At 40.5% G+C, this 19,755-nt stretch overlaps 1 long non-coding RNA gene across 8 annotated transcripts; it reads right to left on the minus strand.

Moving 5' to 3' along the window:
- Window positions 1–11: 11 nt before the first annotated feature.
- LOC311108815 lies at window positions 12–19,728 on the minus strand. 8 transcript variants are annotated; one of them, XR_014610538.1, is made up of 7 exons: window positions 19,562–19,728; window positions 18,942–19,432; window positions 10,399–10,716; window positions 9,987–10,270; window positions 8,475–9,525; window positions 484–641; window positions 12–195 (listed from the first exon to the last, which is right to left on the minus strand). It is a non-coding gene; the product is annotated as an uncharacterized lncRNA (long non-coding RNA). The 8 variants fall into 8 exon arrangements; XR_014610541.1 differs by having other exon boundaries at window positions 8,475–8,965; window positions 9,095–9,525; window positions 18,942–19,728; XR_014610539.1 differs by having other exon boundaries at window positions 18,956–19,728.
- Window positions 19,729–19,755: the final 27 nt, after the last annotated feature.

Genomic DNA, 19,755 nt, shown 5'->3' on the forward strand with positions numbered 1-19,755 from the left:
TGGTGTGTCACAGAGTGAGGTCACAGCGAAACCCTCTGACCTGGTATCTGGAGTCTCCCTGCAGCTCACTACCTGTCATCCTCCCAGCTAAGACTAACTGCATGGTCAATGAGTGAGATACTTGTTCCAAGTCCATCAAATGTGTGCTGAGAGCAACTTAAAGTTACTGATCTGTCTCTGGTGTGGATGAGGAGACTGGGAGAGACAGAAGAAAAATACAATATTGTGGTAGGTGTACATTTATTGTGTACTACTGTATTGTATATGTTGTATAACTAAGACAACTTTTCGCTCTTGACTTTACTGTAAACAGAAAAACTCACTGGTGAGAATAGACAAATAGGTATCATTATCTGTCTCAAATGGGGTTATGTTGTTTACTCAACAGGTGTAGAGTCCAGCATCTTCAGCTGTGACACTTTGAAGATATAGAGACTGAGCCTTCACACTCAGTCTCTCAGTTCTCTGTGAGTTATGTCTCACCTCCCCCTTAGAGAAAACTGCAATAGCATTCCCAATCCCAGCTCTGGAGTAAATCCATGTAGTTGAGGAGCAGTCTTCTGGATCAGCCGTATTGTGACAAGGTAGATGGACATCAACCCCCACATTGACATATTGAGAGAGTTTGTTTCCACTCACACCTAGAAAGTAAGACAAAGTTAATCCATGTAACACAGCATAATAATTTCTCAAATAATTTCATAAAGATTGGATCCATTATAAGTGGTAAATATTCACTGAGTGTACAAAACATTAAGAACACTTTCCTACTATTGAGTTGCACCTAGGGCTGTAGAGGTCATGACATATTGTCAGCCGTTGATTGTCAAGCAAATACCTTCTGGTCTCACAGTAATTTACCGTTAATTAACATAAACACATTTAGCATCTCCTGGCTTCCATGCATAGCCTACAAGCCACTGATGCAGACCTTTGGAACATCTACATGTTAAAAAGTCTAATAAATCCATTGAATATAGCCTGCACCATCACAATAAATCCATTATTTATTTTAGACAGGTCTAAAGAAACACTATATGAAGAAAATGTAGTCTATTTCAGAAGAACATAATAGCATACTCTGAGTGGTCCTTATGTTAGGCCCTGATTTGGCTATGCCATATAAGCATATGGCTGTGGGCTACACTAGTTATTTGCTTAGAATTCCATGGCATTATTTTATATTATTTTATAGTATGAAGAATACAATTGAACATAGCTGAATAAAATAGAAAGGATGTTTTCTCCAAACGATTTCTGAGGGAGTGCACACATGCAGCTATTCTGTGTTGAGCGGTTAACAAAGGAACAGGTCCTCCTATATGCTTAATTTAGAGTTATTTATGCAACTTTAGTTGTGATACACGTGGCTCTCTCAGATATGACAATTCTTATTAGCCAATGCCCGTCAGGTGATCGGGTTCTTCTCACAGGCATCTATCTAAGCTCTGAAGTAGGCTACAAGTGAAGAGAGACACATCAGGGACGCAACCGCGGCGTCCTTCTTATCGATTTCCGAGGCACATATTGAAGATGTTAGCAGAACTGTCCACATTTACTATTCTTCAGCCAGCAAGATGAGTAGGCCAAACAAACAGCAAAAGCACTAGCCTATGTCAATCTACAATCCCCCATAGTACAAACGTTGAGCTATTCTATTGGTCAACTTGTCCTTCTGTGCGAGTAATAAATATTCCAAACATAGTCTGGGACAGTTGTGTGATAAGATAGATCCCAAATTATTACAACCGCTCGCATCAAAAAACGTTTTAAAAGCAATGAGGCTGAAAACACCATTCTCAAAAGTGACCACAAATGCGATTATGCATGTAATGCTTTATTATAAAGGTGCATTTTTATGGTGGAAATGATCTTCCCCATACTTGAAACTCACGCGCTGCGTATGTATGCCAGTTAGGCTCTACACCGGTTGTAAAGTGGATTAATGTGCTTAATTTTAAGAAGTTATTTGGCCACTTTAGTTGTGATTCAAACCTTATCAAAACATGAAGTGCATTCGGAAAGTATTCAGACCCCTTGACTTTTTCCACATTTTGTTACGTTACAGCCTTATTCTAAAATGGATTAAATAAATAAAAGTCCTAATGAATTTACACACAATACAGCATAATGACAAAGTGAAAACTGTTTTTTTGACATTTTTGCAAATGTAAAAAATATATATATACAGTGAGGGAAAAAAGTATTTGATCCCCTGCTGATTTTGTACGTTTGCCCACTGACAAAGAAATGATCAGTCTATAATTGTAATGGTAGGTTTATTTGAACAGTGAGAGACAGAATAACAACAAAAAAATCCAGAAAAACACATGTCACAAATGTTATAAATTGATTTGCATTTTAATGAGGGAAATAAGTATTTGACCCCCTCTCAATCAGAAAGATTTCTGGCTCCCAGGTGTCTTTTATACAGGTGACGAGCTGAGATTAGGAGCACACTCTTAAAGGGAGTGCTCCTAATCTCAGTTTGTTACCTGTATAAAAGACACCTGTCCACAGAAGCAATCAATCAATCAGATTCCAAACTCTCCACCATGGCCAAGACCAAAGAGCTCTCCAAGAATGTCAGGGACAAGATTGTAGACCTACACAAGGCTGGAATGGGCTACAAGACCATCGCCAAGCAGCTTGGTGAGAAGGTGACAACAGTTGGTGCAATTATTCGCAAATGGAAGAAACACAAAATAACTGTCAATCTCCCTCGGCCTGGGGCTCCATGCAAGATCTCACCTCGTGGAGTTGCAATGATCATGAGAACGGTGAGGAATCAGCCCAAAACTACACGGGAGGATCTTGTCGATGATCTCAAGGCAGCTGGGACCATAGTCACCAAGAAAACAATTGGTAACACACTACGCTGTGAAGAACTGAAATCCTGCAGCGCCCGCAAGGCCCCCCTGCTCAAGAAAGCACATATACAGGCCCGTCTGAAGTTTGCCAATGAACATCTGAATGATTCAGAGGAGAACTGGGTGAAAGTGTTGTGGTCAGATGAGACCAAAATCGAGCTCTTTGGCATCAACTCAACTCGCCGTGTTTGGAGGAGGAGGAATGCTGCCTATGACCCAAAGAACACCATCCCCACCGTCAAACATGGAGGTGGAAACATTATGCTTTGGGGGTGTTTTTCTGCTAAGGGGACAGGACAACTTCACCGCATCAAAGGGACGATGGACGGGGCCATGTACCGTCAAATCTTGGGTGAGAACCTCCTTCCCTCAGCCAGGGCATTGAAAATGGGTCGTGGATGGGTATTCCAGCATGACAATGACCCAAAACACACGGCCAAGGCCACAAAGGAGTGGCTCAAGAAGAAGCACATTAAGGTCCTGGAGTGACCTAGCCAGTCTCCAGACCTTAATCCCATAGAAAATCTGTGGAGGGAGCTGAAGGTTCGAGTTGCCAAACGTCAGCCTCGACACCTTAATGACTTGGAGAAGATCTGCAAAGAGGAGTAGGACAAAATGACAGATGAAGCCTTTAAACCGGACATTCATCCCATTGTTTGATAACAGCTGGATTTAATCATGATTCATATGAGTAAATATAATGAAAGAAATGTCATCATATTTTGATGCACTGACCATGTCCTCATTGGCTGGTAGGTTGGAGTGGTTTCCTGCATTTAGACACTACATAAATCAAATTAAAATAGAAACAATGCACAGGATCTAGTAAAAAAAAACAAGTGAAAAAGTATAGCTTGTCTCATGCAATAATGTGTATTTGTGACCCATTCCAGGAAGCTAGGCATACGTGCACGTCACTACTTAACAGGTGAGGCATTTGAACGTAATTTATTATCTTTTATTTAAATCAAAATGTGTTTTTTGGCCAAAATGCCTTCTGGAACATGTGGACTTTCATGTGCCTTAATAACAAACGTGTATGCCATCTGTAAATACAAATAAAATTGTTAAATTACGAGCCTAGTTGGTTTAGCCATGGAAAAAGACAGAAACCTTCCCACTAGCCATGATTGGCTGAGATAATGGATGGGCTGGATATGCCGAGAGATGAGTTCGAATTGGTATGTCTATAACATGAGCTGCTCAGAATGTGTAGATAATCCTTTCTACATCAGCTTTTTTGAAAGATACATTGCTGCACAGAGTTTAGCAGGCGCTATCGACAAAGATAAGTGGGAAAAAGTTGTGATGGACTACTTTCTGGAGGAGGATTGTGCCATTCTGACTCTCTCTGACTCCGAAAATGAATCAGACGACGAATAAATTCCTGATTTACACTACCGGTCATGAGTTTTAGAACATAGAAGATAGCCCTATTTGTTAAAAGACCAAGTCCATTTTATGGCAACAACAGACTGTTGGAAAAGCATTCCAGGTCTAGCTGGTTGAGAGAATGTCAAGAGTGTGCAAAGCTGTCATCAAGGTAAAGGGTGGCTATTTGAAGAATCTCAAATATAAAATATATTTTCATTTGTTTTACACTTTTTTGGTTACTACATGACTCCATCTATGTTATTTCATAGTTGTGATGTCTTCACTATTATTCTACAAAGTAGAAAATAGTAAAAATGAAGAAAAACCCTTGAATGAGTAGGTGTTCTAAAACTTTTGACCGGTAGTGTAGGTAAAAACATTTTAATTGAACCAGACATATTAGAGTCTTCTGATGACAGTGATAGGGAAGAAACAGCGATCAACACTGTTGTTGTCACAAAAGTTTTAAAATCAGTGGAATGCCCGGTGGAAGCAGAGTATGACTGCAAATGTGGTGGGAGTCGAAAAGAGAACACAGAAAGCTGTTGTATAAAACACCTTTCCACGGATTACATCTTCAAACTAAGGGCAACCATGGCATCCGTGACAGAGAGGGAGAAGCGTCCATATATGTATACAACTAAGAGTCTAGCTACATTTTCAGATATTATAAGTTTCTAATTTTGTCAGAAAGTTGTTTTCATTGCAAGTTAAAGCTTACTGTTAGCTAGCTAGCTAAAGTTAGCTGGCTGGCTCGCTATCTAACATTACGTGTATGAGCTGTGTAGTAATATTATTAGTATCTCAGAAATCCATTTGCATTGCTAGTTATAGCCTAATGTTAGCTAGCTAGCTAATATTGAACCTAAACATTGAACCTGACACCTGACAATAGCAATATAAGATCATTATTTTTCATATAGATTATACTTTACAGATTTCACAGGTATGCTTTTCACATAAATTGAATAATTTTATCCACAGAATGTCACAACAAAAATGTCTACTTATCAAAATAATTTTATATTATATTTATCAGATACAAAAGGGACCCAAGCAGCCTTAAAACTGCTATTTCAACCATTGTCCTCTCAATCTGACTCACCTCTGTCAGAATGTCTCAGTACAGCAAGTTTCTCACCATACAGTATTGAGTATAGTTTAGCAGACAAATACAGTGGGGGAAAAAAGTATTTAGTCAGCCACCAATTGTGCAAGTTCTCCCACTTAAAAAGATGAGAGAGGCCTGTAATTTTCATCATAGGTACACGTCAACTATGACAGACAAAATGAGAAAAATAAATCCAGGAAATCACATTGTAGGATTTTTAATGAATTTATTTGCAAATTATGGTGGAAAATAAGTATTTGGTCACCTACAAACAAGCAAGATTTCTGGCTCTCACAGACCTGTAACTTCTTCTTTAAGAGGCGCCTCTGTCCTCCACTCATTACCTGTATTAATGGCACCTGTTTGAACTTGTTATCAGTATAAAAGACACTTGTCCACAACCTCAAACAGTCACACTCCAAACTCCACTATGGCCAAGACCAACGAGCTGTCAAAGGACACTATAGAAACAAAATTGTAGACCTGCACCAGGCTGGGAAGACTGAATCTGCAATAGGTAAGCAGCTTGGTTTGAAGAAATCAACTGTGGGAGCAATTATTAGGAAATGGAAGACATACAAGACCACTGATAATCTCCATCGATCTGGGGCTCCACTCAAGATCTCACCCCGTGGGGTCAAAATGATCACAAGAACGGTGAGCAAAAATCCCAGAACCACACGGGGGGACCTAGTGAATGACCTGCAGAGAGCTGGGACCAAAGTAACAAAGCCTACCATCAGTAACACACTACGCCGCCAGGGACTCAAATCCTGCAGTGCCAGACGTGTCCCCCTGCTTAAGCCAGTACATGTCCAGGCCCGTCTGAAGTTTGCTAGAGTGCATTTGGATGATCCAGAAGAGGATTGGGAGAATGTCATATGGTCAGATGAAACCAAAATATACCTTTTTGGTAAAAACTTGTGTTTGGAGGACAAAGACTGCTGAGTTGCATCCAAAGAACACCATACCTACTGTGAAGCATGGGGGTGGAAACATCATGCTTTGGGGCTGTTTTTCTGAAAAGGGACCAGGACGACTGATCCGTGTAAAGGAAAGAATGAATGGGGCCATGTATCGTGAGATTTTGAGTGAAAACCTCCTTCCATCAGCAAGGGCATTGAAGATGAAACGTGGCTGGGTCTTTCAGCATGACAATGATCCCAAACACACCGCCCGGGCAACGAAGGAGTGGCTTCGTAAGAAGCATTTCAAGGTCCTGGAGTGGCCTAGCCAGTCTCCAGATCTCAACCCCATAGAAAATCTTTGGAGGGAGTTGAAAGTCTGTGTTGCCCAGCGACAGCCCCAAAACATCACTGCTCTAGAGGAGATCTGCATGGAGGAATGGGCCAAAATACCAGCAACAGTGTGTGAAAACCTTGTGAAGACTTACAGAAAACGTTTGACCTGTGTCATTGCCAACAAAGGGTATATAACAAAAAGTGATGTTAACTGATGAAGATTATCTCACAGAACAAAACGTATTAAATCTTCTAAGCCTGTGTTTACCACAGACCATATTTTCTGCGTTTATCCAAAAACCTTACAAAAACTCCATTCATTTTCCCATAGGCTTTGTCCAACAAACCATGGCGGAGTTAGTGCCTACAAAAAGACGCCATTACTATTGCTCTCTATAGAGGCACTTCCACCCTATTACACTTTGATAGCAGAGTACCACAGGCGGCCGGTGGATGGGCTCATAGTAATGGCTGGAACAGAATAAATGGAATGATATCGAACACATCAAACACGTTTGTTTTTTTATACCATTCCATTAACTCCATTCCAGCCATTATTATGAGCTGTCCTCCCCTCAGCAGCCTCCTGTGCAGGGTACATATTTATCAGCTTATAGAAGTGACACATTTTACCATGTGTTACATTTGGGCTTGTGGTTTAAAGTTCTCAAAAAGGACAGGATTGAGAATGGTTATGTGTTTGCAAACTAAAGATCCTTTTCTATTCATCAATCTACTTCCACAGGGTAAAATATTTACTGAATAATAAAGCTTCTGTGATGAAGCAATATAAACAGAGTTGTAGGTGTTTGGTTAACGGTTAATGGTTAATGGATATTGATCTTCAGCAGCCTCTAGTGGCTGCTGTGTGATACAACCTTTACTTTCAAATAAATTAATCAAAATGATTTTGTTTAATCACTGTCTGTCTCATTGTCCAGGTACCAGAAATGTTGTTGAGTTGCCCATCAGTCACATCATGCTCTTTATGGCACTGACCATCATGGTTGCCATAGTCACCATTTACACAACCAGGAGGAACCATGTGTGTTGTTTTGTTCTCTGTATAGAAGAAGCATCTGGTATTGAGCTCCAGCCTGGTCCTGGAGGGATGACCCCTAGTGTCTTACTCTTCTCCCTGTGCTGGACTATAGACTTTCAAACTGTCTAAGGCTTTATTGATTGAGTAACAGAGGATATCTTTTTTATTTATTTATTTATTACAGCTGATGTGAATCTATGATAGCACATAGTGTGCTTGAAGATGACTTCATAGTTCTATTCTCATCTTTTAGTATATTTTTCACACACTTTTTTATTGCATGCAGTAGGGATGCAGACATCAATTAAGCAAAGCATGGTTGATGTGTGAATGATATGTTTGGTGTTTATTATGTCCATTGTGATGTGCATGAAGTCAGCATATTCCTTGGTTTTGTTCATTCATATGTTTTTGGGCCTTAGCAGATTTTAAATTAGCACAATACTTTTTCTAAGTATTTTATTGAATCTGTTACTGTTTTAAAATATATTTTGTAACTAATAAAAATACAATATTTCAAACTGTTAGTTACAGGTGTTTTTACTTTACACTTCCACAATGTATGGTAAACCATGCATAATTTACCTTAATTCATTTTTTACAACCTAGCCAGCAGCACAGATAGGCCCAGGCTAGACTACTTTTGTATCCTAGAAACATCAACAAATGACCGTCAGAGATGTTCCGTTATCTACTCTGACTTTCATTGAAAAACTATTCAAATGTAGGGCAATTTGATGAACTTAAAGGTTTAAGTTATTTCCATTGACATTGCAAAGGAATGTAGCCTACACCCCTTCTTCGAAATGACGCTACAGACTGGGCTACTTCCTCACTTTATCACCGTTACCTGCAGCTGAGTTTCTCGCCGGGCGCGGTGGCGCGTGCCTGTAATCCAAGTCACTGGGAGGCTGAGGTTGGTGGATCGAATGAGCTGAGGAGCTCTGGGCTGCAGCGCGGTATGTCGAACGGGTGTCCGCACTAAGTTTGGTATCGATATGGTGTTCCTGGGGGAGCCCGGGACCACCAGGTCGTCTAAGGAGGGGTGTACCGGCCCAGATCGGAAACGAAGCAGGTCAAAGCCCCCGTGCCGTCCAGTAGTGGGATAGCGTCTGTGAGTACACGCTGCAGTGCAGCCTTGGCAAGACATCGATACCCAATCTTTTTTATTAGTAAAAAAAAGATCTACTTCACGGTCGGCAGCTGCATTTGCAATACAATACTCACGTGAGTTTCGTGAGTCTCTTCCCCCTACCTCTGCGGAAGAACAGGTCCCGCTCAGCCCAGTCAAAACTTGCGTCACATTGCGACTGCTTTAAACATATATCTTGCAACAGAAATGGTGAGAATTTGAATATCTGATTATTCTACTAACCTCTTTAATATATCAATATAAGATTATAGTCTTAATAGTGAATAGTCTATGGTTCAGGGTCTTGATCTAATGGTTGCATACTCAGTCTGTTGGTCTACCAGTGGGAAGGTTGACCTCAGTATAGGTAATGTCTGTTCTCTGGCCCCACACACACACACACACACACACACACACACACACACACACACACACATGATATTCACAATAACATTTCCTGTGTTGACTAGCATCTGATTTTCTGAAACAGAATCTGAGATCGAACGATCGTGAATCCTTAATAAAATACTCATTTCACACCAAAAATAAAGGTTTTCTTTACTATACAACATTATAAATATCTACTAACTGTATGAAGGAAATTAGTTCAGTTCAGATAGAATAGAACCTGACTTCAGAGGGTAATTAAGAGAGTTGTAGATGACTTATGTGCCCTCCTCCTGAAGATGACAACCAGAGCTGCGGCCACACACACAGCCCCACTGACACCCAAATCACCCCCGACTGGTTAAGACCTGATGACACAGAGCACACCTGTGTCACTTGAGATCAGCCTGGCTCACAACAAGGAGGTTGAGTGAAAGAGGGACTGACACACAAATGACACAGTACATAGATGAAGCACAATGAGGTACAGTAGTGAAAGTGTTGCCTTGATGAACAGGGTTTGAATTTTACTTAGTAGATTGTTTCTTACCGTCGTTTTCCTATTTTTCATCATTACCATAATTATCAGGTTTAATATTACATTCTTGTTCATTTTTTCCAGAGTAGCATAACAAGAATACCACAGGAGGTTGGTGGCACCTTAATTGGGGAGGACGGGCTCGTGGTAATGGCTGGAGCGGAATAAGTGGAATGGTATCAAATACATCAAACACATGGTTTCCATGTGTTTGATGCCATTACATTCGCTCCGTTACAGCCATTATTATGAGTCGTCCTCCCTCAGCAGCCCCCTGTGAAGAATACGTACCTGAGAATGTAGAGGTGAAGTCAATGGAGTTCTTCACTTTTCCCTTGTCAGTCAGCTGACACATCCACTTCCTGTTGTTGTCCTCCCTCTGGAGTGTCACAGAGTGAGGTCACAGCGAAACCCTCTGACCTGGTATCTGGAGTCTCCCTGCAGCTCACTACCTGTCATCCTCCCAGCTAAGACTAACTGCATGGTCAATGAGTGAGATACATGTTCCAAGTCCATCAAATGTGTGCTGAGAGCAACTTAAAGTTACTGATCTGTCTCTGGTGTGGATGAGGAGACTGGGAGAGACAGAAGAAAAATACAATATTGTGGTAGGTGTACATTTATTGTGTACTACTGTATTGTATATGTTGTATAACTAAGACAACTTTTCGCTCTTGACTTTACTGTAAACAGAAAAACTCACTGGTGAGAATAGACAAATAGGTATCATTATCTGTCTCAAATGGGGTTCTGTTGTTTACTCAACAGGTGTAGAGTCCAGCATCTTCAGCTGTGACACTTTGAAGATATAGAGACTGAGCCTTCACACTCAGTCTCTCAGTTCTCTGTGAGTTATGTCTCACCTCCCCCTTAGAGAAAACTGCAATAGCATTCCCAATCCCAGCTCTGGAGTAAATCCATGTAGTTGAGGAGCAGTCTTCTGGATCAGCCGTATTGTGACAAGGTAGATGGACATCAACCCCCACATTGACATATTGAGAGAGTTTGTTTCCACTCACACCTAGAAAGTAAGACAAAGTTAATCCATGTAACACAGCATAATAATTTCTCAAATAATTTAATAAAGATTGGATCCATTATAAGTGGTAAATATTCACTGAGTGTACAAAACATTAAGAACACTTTCCTACTATTGAGTTGCACCTAGGGCTGTGGAGGTCATGACATATTGTCAGCCGTTGATTGTCAAGCAAATACCTTCCGGTCTCACAGTAATTTACCGTTAATTAACATAAACACATTTAGCATCTCCTGGCTTCCATGCATAGCCTACAAGCCACTGATGCAGACCTTTGGAACATCTACATGTTAAAAAGTCTAATAAATCCATTGAATATAGCCTGCACCATCACAATAAATCCATCATTTATTTTAGACAGGTCTAAAGAAACACTATATGAAGAAAATGTAGTCTATTTCAGAAGAACAGAATAGCATACTCTGAGTGGTCCTTATTTTAGGCCCTGATTTGGCTATGCCATATGGCTGTGGGCTACACTAGTTATTTGCTTAGAATTCCATGGCATTATTTTATATTATTTTATAGTATGAAGAATACAATTGAACATAGCTGAATAAAATAGAAAGGATGTTTTCTCCAAACGATTTCTGAGGGAGTGCACACATGCAGCTATTCTGTGTTGAGCGGTTAACAAAGGAACAGGTCCTCCTATATGCTTAATTTAGAGTTATTTATGCAACTTTAGTTGTGATACACGTGGCTCTCTCAGATATGACAATTCTTATTAGCCAATGCCCGTCAGGTGATCGGGTTCTTCTCACAGGCATCTATCTAAGCTCTGAAGTAGGCTACAAGTGAAGAGAGACACATCAGGGACGCAACCGCGGCGTCCTTCTTATCGATTTCCGAGGCACATATTGAAGATGTTAGCAGAACTGTCCACATTTATTATTCTTCAGCCAGCAAGATGAGTAGGCCAAACAAACAGCAAAAGCACTAGCCTATGTCAATCTACAATCCCCCATAGTACAAACGTTGACTTATTCTATTGGTCAACTTGTCCTTCTGTGCGAGTAATAAATATTCCAAACATAGTCTGGGACAGTTGTGTGATAAGATAGATCCCAAATTATTACAACCGCTCGCATCAAAAAACATTTTAAAAGCAATGAGGCTGAAAACACCATTCTCAAAAGTGACCACAAATGCGATTATGCATGTAATGCTTTATTATAAAGGTGCATTTTTATGGTGGAAATTATCTTCCCCATACTTGAAACTCACGCGCTGCGTATGTATGCCAGTTAGGCTCTACACCGGTTGTAAAGTGGATTAATGTGCTTAATTTTAAGAAGTTATTTGGCCACTTTAGTTGTGATACAAACCTTATCAAAACATGAAGTGCATTCGGAAAGTATTCAGACCCCTTGACTTTTTCCACATTGTTACGTTACAGCCTTATTCTAAAATTGATTAAATAAATAAAAGTCCTAATGAATTTACACACAATACAGCATAATGACAAAGTGAAAACTGTTTTTTTGACATTTTTGCAAATGTAAAAAATATATATATACAGTGAGGGAAAAAAGTATTTGATCCCCTGCTGATTTTGTACGTTTGCCCACTGACAAATAAATGATCTGTCTATAATTGTAATGGTAGGTTTATTTGAACAGTGAGAGACAGAATAACAACAAAAAAATTCCAGAAAAACGCATGTCACAAATGTTATAAATTGATTTGCATTTTAATGAGGGAAATAAGTATTTGACCCCCTCTCAATCAGAAAGATTTCTGGCTCCCAGGTGTCTTTTATACAGGTAACGAGCTGAGATTAGGAGCACACTCTTAAAGGGAGTGCTCCTAATCTCAGTTTGTTACCTGTATAAAAGACACCTGTCCACAGAAGCAATCAATCAATCAGATTCCAAACTCTCCACCATGGCCAAGACCAAAGAACTCTCCAAGAATGTCAGGGACAAGATTGTAGACCTACACAAGGCTGGAATGGGCTACAAGACCATCGCCAAGCAGCTTGGTGAGAAGGTGACAACAGTTGGTGCAATTATTCGCAAATGGAAGAAACACAAAATAACTGTCAATCTCCCTCGGCCTGGGGCTCCATGCAAGATCTCACCTCGTGGAGTTGCAATGATCATGAGAACGGTGAGGAATCAGCCCAGAACTACACGGGAGGATCTTGTCGATGATCTCAAGGCAGCTGGGACCATAGTCACCAAGAAAACAATTGGTAACACACTACGCCGTGAAGGACTGAAATCCTGCAGCGCCCGCAAGGCCCCCCTGCTGAAGAAAGCACATATACAGGCCCGTCTGAAGTTTGCCAATGAACATCTGAATGATTCAGAGGAGAACTGGGTGAAAGTGTTGTGGTCAGATGAGACAAAAATCGAGCTCTTTGGCATCAACTCAACTCGACGTGTTTGGAGGAGGAGGAATGCTGCCTATGACCCAAAGAACACCATCCCCACCGTCAAACATGGAGGTGGAAACATTATGCTTTGGGGGTGTTTTTCTGCTAAGGGGACAGGACAACTTCACCGCCTCAAAGGGACGATGGACGGGGCCATGTACCGTCAAATCTTGGGTGAGAACCTCCTTCCCTCAGCCAGGGCATTGAAAATGGGTCGTGGATGGGTATTCCAGCATGACAATGACCCAAAACACACGGCCAAGGCCACAAAGGAGTGGCTCAAGAAGAAGCACATTAAGGTCCTGGAGTGACCTAGCCAGTCTCCAGACCTTAATCCCATAGAAAATCTGTGGAGGGAGCTGAAGGTTCGAGTTGCCAAACGTCAGCCTCGACACCTTAATGACTTGGAGAAGATCTGCAAAGAGGAGTAGGACAAAATGACAGATGAAGCCTTTAAACCGGACATTCATCCCATTGTTTGATAACAGCTGGATTTAATCATGATTCATATGAGTAAATATAATGAAAGAAATGTCATCATATTTTGATGCACTGACCATGTTCTCATTGGCTGGCAGGTTGGAGTGGTTTCCTGCATTTAGACCCTACATAAATCAAATTAAAATAGAAACAATGCACAGGATCTAGTAAAAAAAACAACAAGTGAAGATGTATAGCTTGTCTCATGCAATAATGTGTATTTGTGACCCATTCCAGGAAGCTAGGCATACGTGCACGTCACTACTTAACAGGTGAGGCATTTGAACGTAATTTATTTTCTTTTATTTAAATCAAAATGTGTTTTTGGGCCAAAATGCCTTCTGGAACATGTGGACTTTCATGTGCCTTAATAACAAACTTGTATGCCATCTGTAAATACAAATAAAATTGTTAAATTACGAGCCTAGTTGGTTTAGCCATGGAAAAAGACAGAAACCTTCCCACTAGCCATGATTGGCTGAGATAATGGATGGGCTGGATATGCCGAGAGATGAGTTCGAATTGGTATGTCTATAACATGAGCTGCTCAGAATGTGTAGATAATCCTTTCTACATCAGCTTTTTTGAAAGATACATTGCTGCACAGAGTTTAGCAGGCGCTATCGACAAAGATAAGTGGGAAAAAGTTGTGATGGACTACTTTCTGGAGGAGGATTGTGCCATTCTGACTCTCTCTGACTCCGAAAATGAATCAGACGACGAATAAATTCCTGATTTACACTACCGGTCATAAGTTTTAGAACACCTACTCATTCAAGGGTTTTTCTTTATTTTTACTATTTTCTACATTGTAGAATAATAGTGAAGACATCAATACTGTGAAATATCACATATGGAATCATGTAGTAACCAAAAAAGTGTTCAACAAATCAAAATATATTTTATATATGAGATTCTTCAAATAGCCACCCTTTGCCTTGATGACAGCTTTGTACACTCTTGGGGGTATATAGAAGATAGCCCTATTTGGTAAAAGACCAAGTCCATATTATGGCAACAACAGCTCAAATAAGCAAAGAGACTTTACTTTAAGACATGAAGGTCAGTCAATACGGAACATTTCAATAACTTTTAAAGTTTCTTCAAGCGCAGTCGCAAAAACCATCAAGCGCTATTATGAAACTGGCTCTCATGAGGACCGCCACAGGAATGGAAGACCCAGAGTGACCTGGCCTCCACAATCCCCCGAGTGCTCAGCATATGTGGGAACTCCTTCAAGACTGTTGGAAAAGCATTCCAGGTGTAGCTGGTTGAGAGAATGTCAAGAGTGTGCAAAGCTGTCATCAAGGTAAAGGGTGGCTATTTGAAGAATCTCAAATATAAAATATATTTTCATTTGTTTTACACTTTTTTGGTTACTACATGACTCCATCTATGCTATCTCATAGTTGTGATGTCTTCACTATTATTCTACAAAGTAGAAAATAGTAAAAATGAAGAAAAACCCTTGAATGAGTAGGTGTTCTAAAACTTTTGACCGGTAGTGTAGGTAAAAACATTTTCATTGAACCAGACATATTAGAGTCTTCTGATGACAGTGATAGGGAAGAAACAGCGATCAACACTGTTGTTGTCACAAAAGTTTTAAAATCAGTGGAATGCCCGGTGGAAGCAGAGTATGACTGCAAATGTGGTGGGAGTCGAAAAGAGAACACAGAAAGCTGTTGTATAAAACACCTTTCCACGGATTACATCTTCAAACTAAGGGCAACCATGGCATCCGTGACAGAGAGGGTGAAGCGTCCATTTATGTATACAAGTAAGAGTCTAGCTACATTTTCAGATATTATAAGTTTCTAATTTTGTCAGAAAGTTGTTTTCATTGCAAGTTAAAGCTTACTGTTAGCTAGCTAGCTAAAGTTAGCTGGCTGGCTCGCTATCTAACATTACGTGTATGAGCTGTGTAGTAATATTATTAGTATCTCAGAAATCCATTTGCATTGCTAGTTATAGCCTAATGTTAGCTAGCTAGCTTACATTGAACCTGAACATTGAACCTGACACCTGACAATAGCAATATAAGATCATTATTTTTCATATAGATTATACTTTACAGATTTCACAGGTATGCTTTTCACATAAATTGAATAATTTTATCCACAGAATGTCACAACAAAAATGTCTACTTATCAAAATAATTTTATATTATATTCATCAGATACAAAAGGGACCCAAGCAGCCTTAAAACTGCTATTTCAACCATTGTCCTCTCAATCTGACTCACCTCTGTCAGAATGTCTCAGTACAGCAAGTTTCTCACCATACAGTATTGAGTATAGTTTAGCAGACAAATACAGTGGGGGAAAAAAGTATTTAGTCAGCCACCAATTGTGCAAGTTCTCCCACTTAAAAAGATGAGAGAGGCCTGTAATTTTCATCATAGGTACACGTCAACTATGACAGACAAAATGAGAAAAATAAATCCAGGAAATCACATTGTAGGATTTTTAATGAATTTATTTGCAAATTATGGTGGAAAATAAGTATTTGGTCACCTACAAACAAGCAAGATTTCTGGCTCTCACAGACCTGTAACTTCTTCTTTAAGAGGCGCCTCTGTCCTCCACTCATTACCTGTATTAATGGCACCTGTTTGAACTTGTTACAACCTCAAACAGTCACACTCCAAACTCCACTATGGCCAAGACCAACGAGCTGTCAAAGGACACTATAGAAACTTAATTGTAGACCTGCACCAGGCTGGGAAGACTGAATCTGTAATAGGTAAGCAGCTTGGTTTGAAGAAATCAACTGTGGGAGCAATTATTAGGAAATGGAAGACATACAAGACCACTGATAATCTCCATCGATCTGGGGCTCCACTCAAGATCTCACCCTGTGGGGTCAAAATGATCACAAGAACGGTGAGCAAAAATCCCAGAACCACACGGGGGGACCTAGTGAATGACCTGCAGAGAGCTGGGACCAAAGTAACAAAGCCTACCATCAGTAACACACTACGCCGCCAGGGACTCAAATCCTGCAGTGCCAGACGTGTCCCCCTGCTTAAGCCAGTACATGTCCAGGCCCGTCTGAAGTTTGCTAGAGTGCATTTGGATGATCCAGAAGAGGATTGGGAGAATGTCATATGCTCAGATGAAACCAAAATATAACTTTTTGGTAAAAACTTGTGTTTGGAGGACAAAGAATGCTGAGTTGCATCCAAAGAACACCATACCTACTGTGAAGCATGGGGGTGGAAACATCATGCTTTGGGGCTGTTTTTCTGCAAAGGGACCAGGACGACTGATCCGTGTAAAGGAAAGAATGAATGGGGCCATGTATCGTGAGATTTTGAGTGAAAACCTCCTTCCATCAGCAAGGGCATTGAAGATGAAACGTGGCTGGGTCTTTCAGCATGACAATGATCCCAAACACACCGCCCGGGCAACGAAGGAGTGGCTTCGTAAGAAGCATTTCAAGGTCCTGGAGTGGCCTAGCCAGTCTCCAGATCTCAACCCCATAGAAAATCTTTGGAGGGAGTTGAAAGTCTGTGTTGCCCAGCGACAGCCCCAAAACATCACTGCTCTAGAGGAGATCTGCATGGAGGAATGGGCCAAAATACCAGCAACAGTGTGTGAAGACTTACAGAAAACGTTTGACCTGTGTCATTGCCAACAAAGGGTATATAACAAAAAGTGATGTTAACTGATGAAGATTATCTCACAGAACAAAACTTATTAAATCTTCTAAGCCTGTGTTTACCACAGACCATATTTTCTGCGTTTATCCAAAAACCGTACGAAAACTCCATTCATTTTCCCATAGGCTTTGTCCAACAAACCATGGCGGAGTTAGTGCCTACAAAAAGACGCCATTACTATTGCTCTCTATAGAGGCACTTCCACCCTATTACACTTTGATAGCAGAGTACCACAGGCGGCCGGTGGATGGGCTCATAGTAATGGCTGGAACAGAATAAATGGAATGATATCGAACACATCAAACACGTTTGTTTTTTTATACCATTCCATTAACTCCATTCCAGCCATTATTATGAGCTGTCCTCCCCTCAGCAGCCTCCTGTGCAGGGTACATATTTATCAGCTTATAGAAGTGACACATTTTACCATGTGTTACATTTGGGCTTGTGGTTTAAAGTTCTCAAAAAGGACAGGATTGAGAATGGTTATGTGTTTGCAAACTAAAGATCCTTTTCTATTCATCAATCTACTTCCACAGGGTAAAATATTTACTGAATAATAAAGCTTCTGTGATGAAGCAATATAAACAGAGTTGTAGGTGTTTGGTTAACGGTTAATGGTTAATGGATATTGATCTTCAGCAGCCTCTAGTGGCTGCTGTGTGATACAACCTTTACTTTCAAATAAATTAATCAAAATGATTTTGTTTAATCACTGTCTGTCTCATTGTCCAGGTACCAGAAATGTTGTTGAGTTGCCCATCAGTCACATCATGCTCTTTATGGCACTGACCATCATGGTTGCCATAGTCACCATTTACACAACCAGGAGGAACCATGTGTGTTGTTTTGTTCTCTGTATAGAAGAAGCATCTGGTATTGAGCTCCAGCCTGGTCCTGGAGGGATGACCCCTAGTTTCTTACTCTTCTCCCTGTGCTGGACTATAGACTTTCAAACTGTCTAAGGCTTTATTGATTGAGTAACAGAGGATATCTTTTTTTTTTTTTTTTTTTTTTTTTTTTTTTTACAGCTGATGTGAATCTATGATAGCACATAGTGTGCTTGAAGATGACTTCATAGTTCTATTCTCATCTTTTAGTATATTTTTCACACACTTTTTTATTGCATGCAGTAGGGATGCAGACATCAATTAAGCAAAGCATGGTTGATGTGTGAATGATATGTTTGGTGTTTATTATGTCCATTGTGATGTGCATGAAGTCAGCATATTCCTTGGTTTTGTTCATTCATATGTTTTTGGGCCTTAGCAGATTTTAAATTAGCACAATACTTTTTCTAAGTATTTTATTGAATCTGTTACTGTTTTAAAATATATTTTGTAACTAATAAAAATACAATATTTCAAACTGTTAGTTACAGGTGTTTTTACTTTACACTTCCACAATGTATGGTAAACCATGCATAATTTACCTTAATTCATTTTTTACAACCTAGCCAGCAGCACAGATAGGCCCAGGCTAGACTACTTTTGTATCCTAGAAACATCAACAAATGACCGTCAGAGATGTTCCGTTATCTACTCTGACTTTCATTGAAAAACTATTCAAATGTAGGGCAATTTGATGAACTTAAAGGTTTAAGTTATTTCCATTGACATTGCAAAGGAATGTAGCCTACACCCCTTCTTCGAAATGACGCTACAGACTGGGCTACTTCCTCACTTTATCACCGTTACCTGCAGCTGAGTTTCTCGCCGGGCGCGGTGGCGCGTGCCTGTAATCCAAGTCACTGGGAGGCTGAGGTTGGTGGATCGAATGAGCTGAGGAGCTCTGGGCTGCAGCGCGGTATGTCGAACGGGTGTCCGCACTAAGTTTGGTATCGATATGGTGTTCCTGGGGGAGCCCGGGACCACCAGGTCGTCTAAGGAGGGGTGTACCGGCCCAGATCGGAAACGAAGCAGGTCAAAGCCCCCGTGCCGTCCAGTAGTGGGATAGCGTCTGTGAGTACACGCTGCAGTGCAGCCTTGGCAAGACATCGATACCCAATCTTTTTTATTAGTAAAAAAAAGATCTACTTCACGGTCGGCAGCTGCATTTGCAATACAATACTCACGTGAGTTTCGTGAGTCTCTTCCCCCTACCTCTGCGGAAGAACAGGTCCCGCTCAGCCCAGTCAAAACTTGCGTCACATTGCGACTGCTTTAAACATATATCTTGCAACAGAAATGGTGAGAATTTGAATATCTGATTATTCTACTAACCTCTTTAATATATCAATATAAGATTATAGTCTTAATAGTGAATAGTCTATGGTTCAGGGTCTTGATCTAATGGTTGCATACTCAGTCTGTTGGTCTACCAGTGGGAAGGTTGACCTCAGTATAGGTAATGTCTGTTCTCTGGCCCCACACACACACACACACACACACACACACACACACACACATGATATTCACAATAACATTTCCTGTGTTGACTAGCATCTGATTTTCTGAAACAGAATCTGAGATCGAACAATCGTGAATCCTTAATAAAA

Source organism: Coregonus lavaretus (assembly GCF_964263955.1).
Source record: "Coregonus lavaretus genome assembly, chromosome: 33".
Lineage (NCBI taxonomy): Eukaryota > Metazoa > Chordata > Actinopteri > Salmoniformes > Salmonidae > Coregonus > Coregonus lavaretus.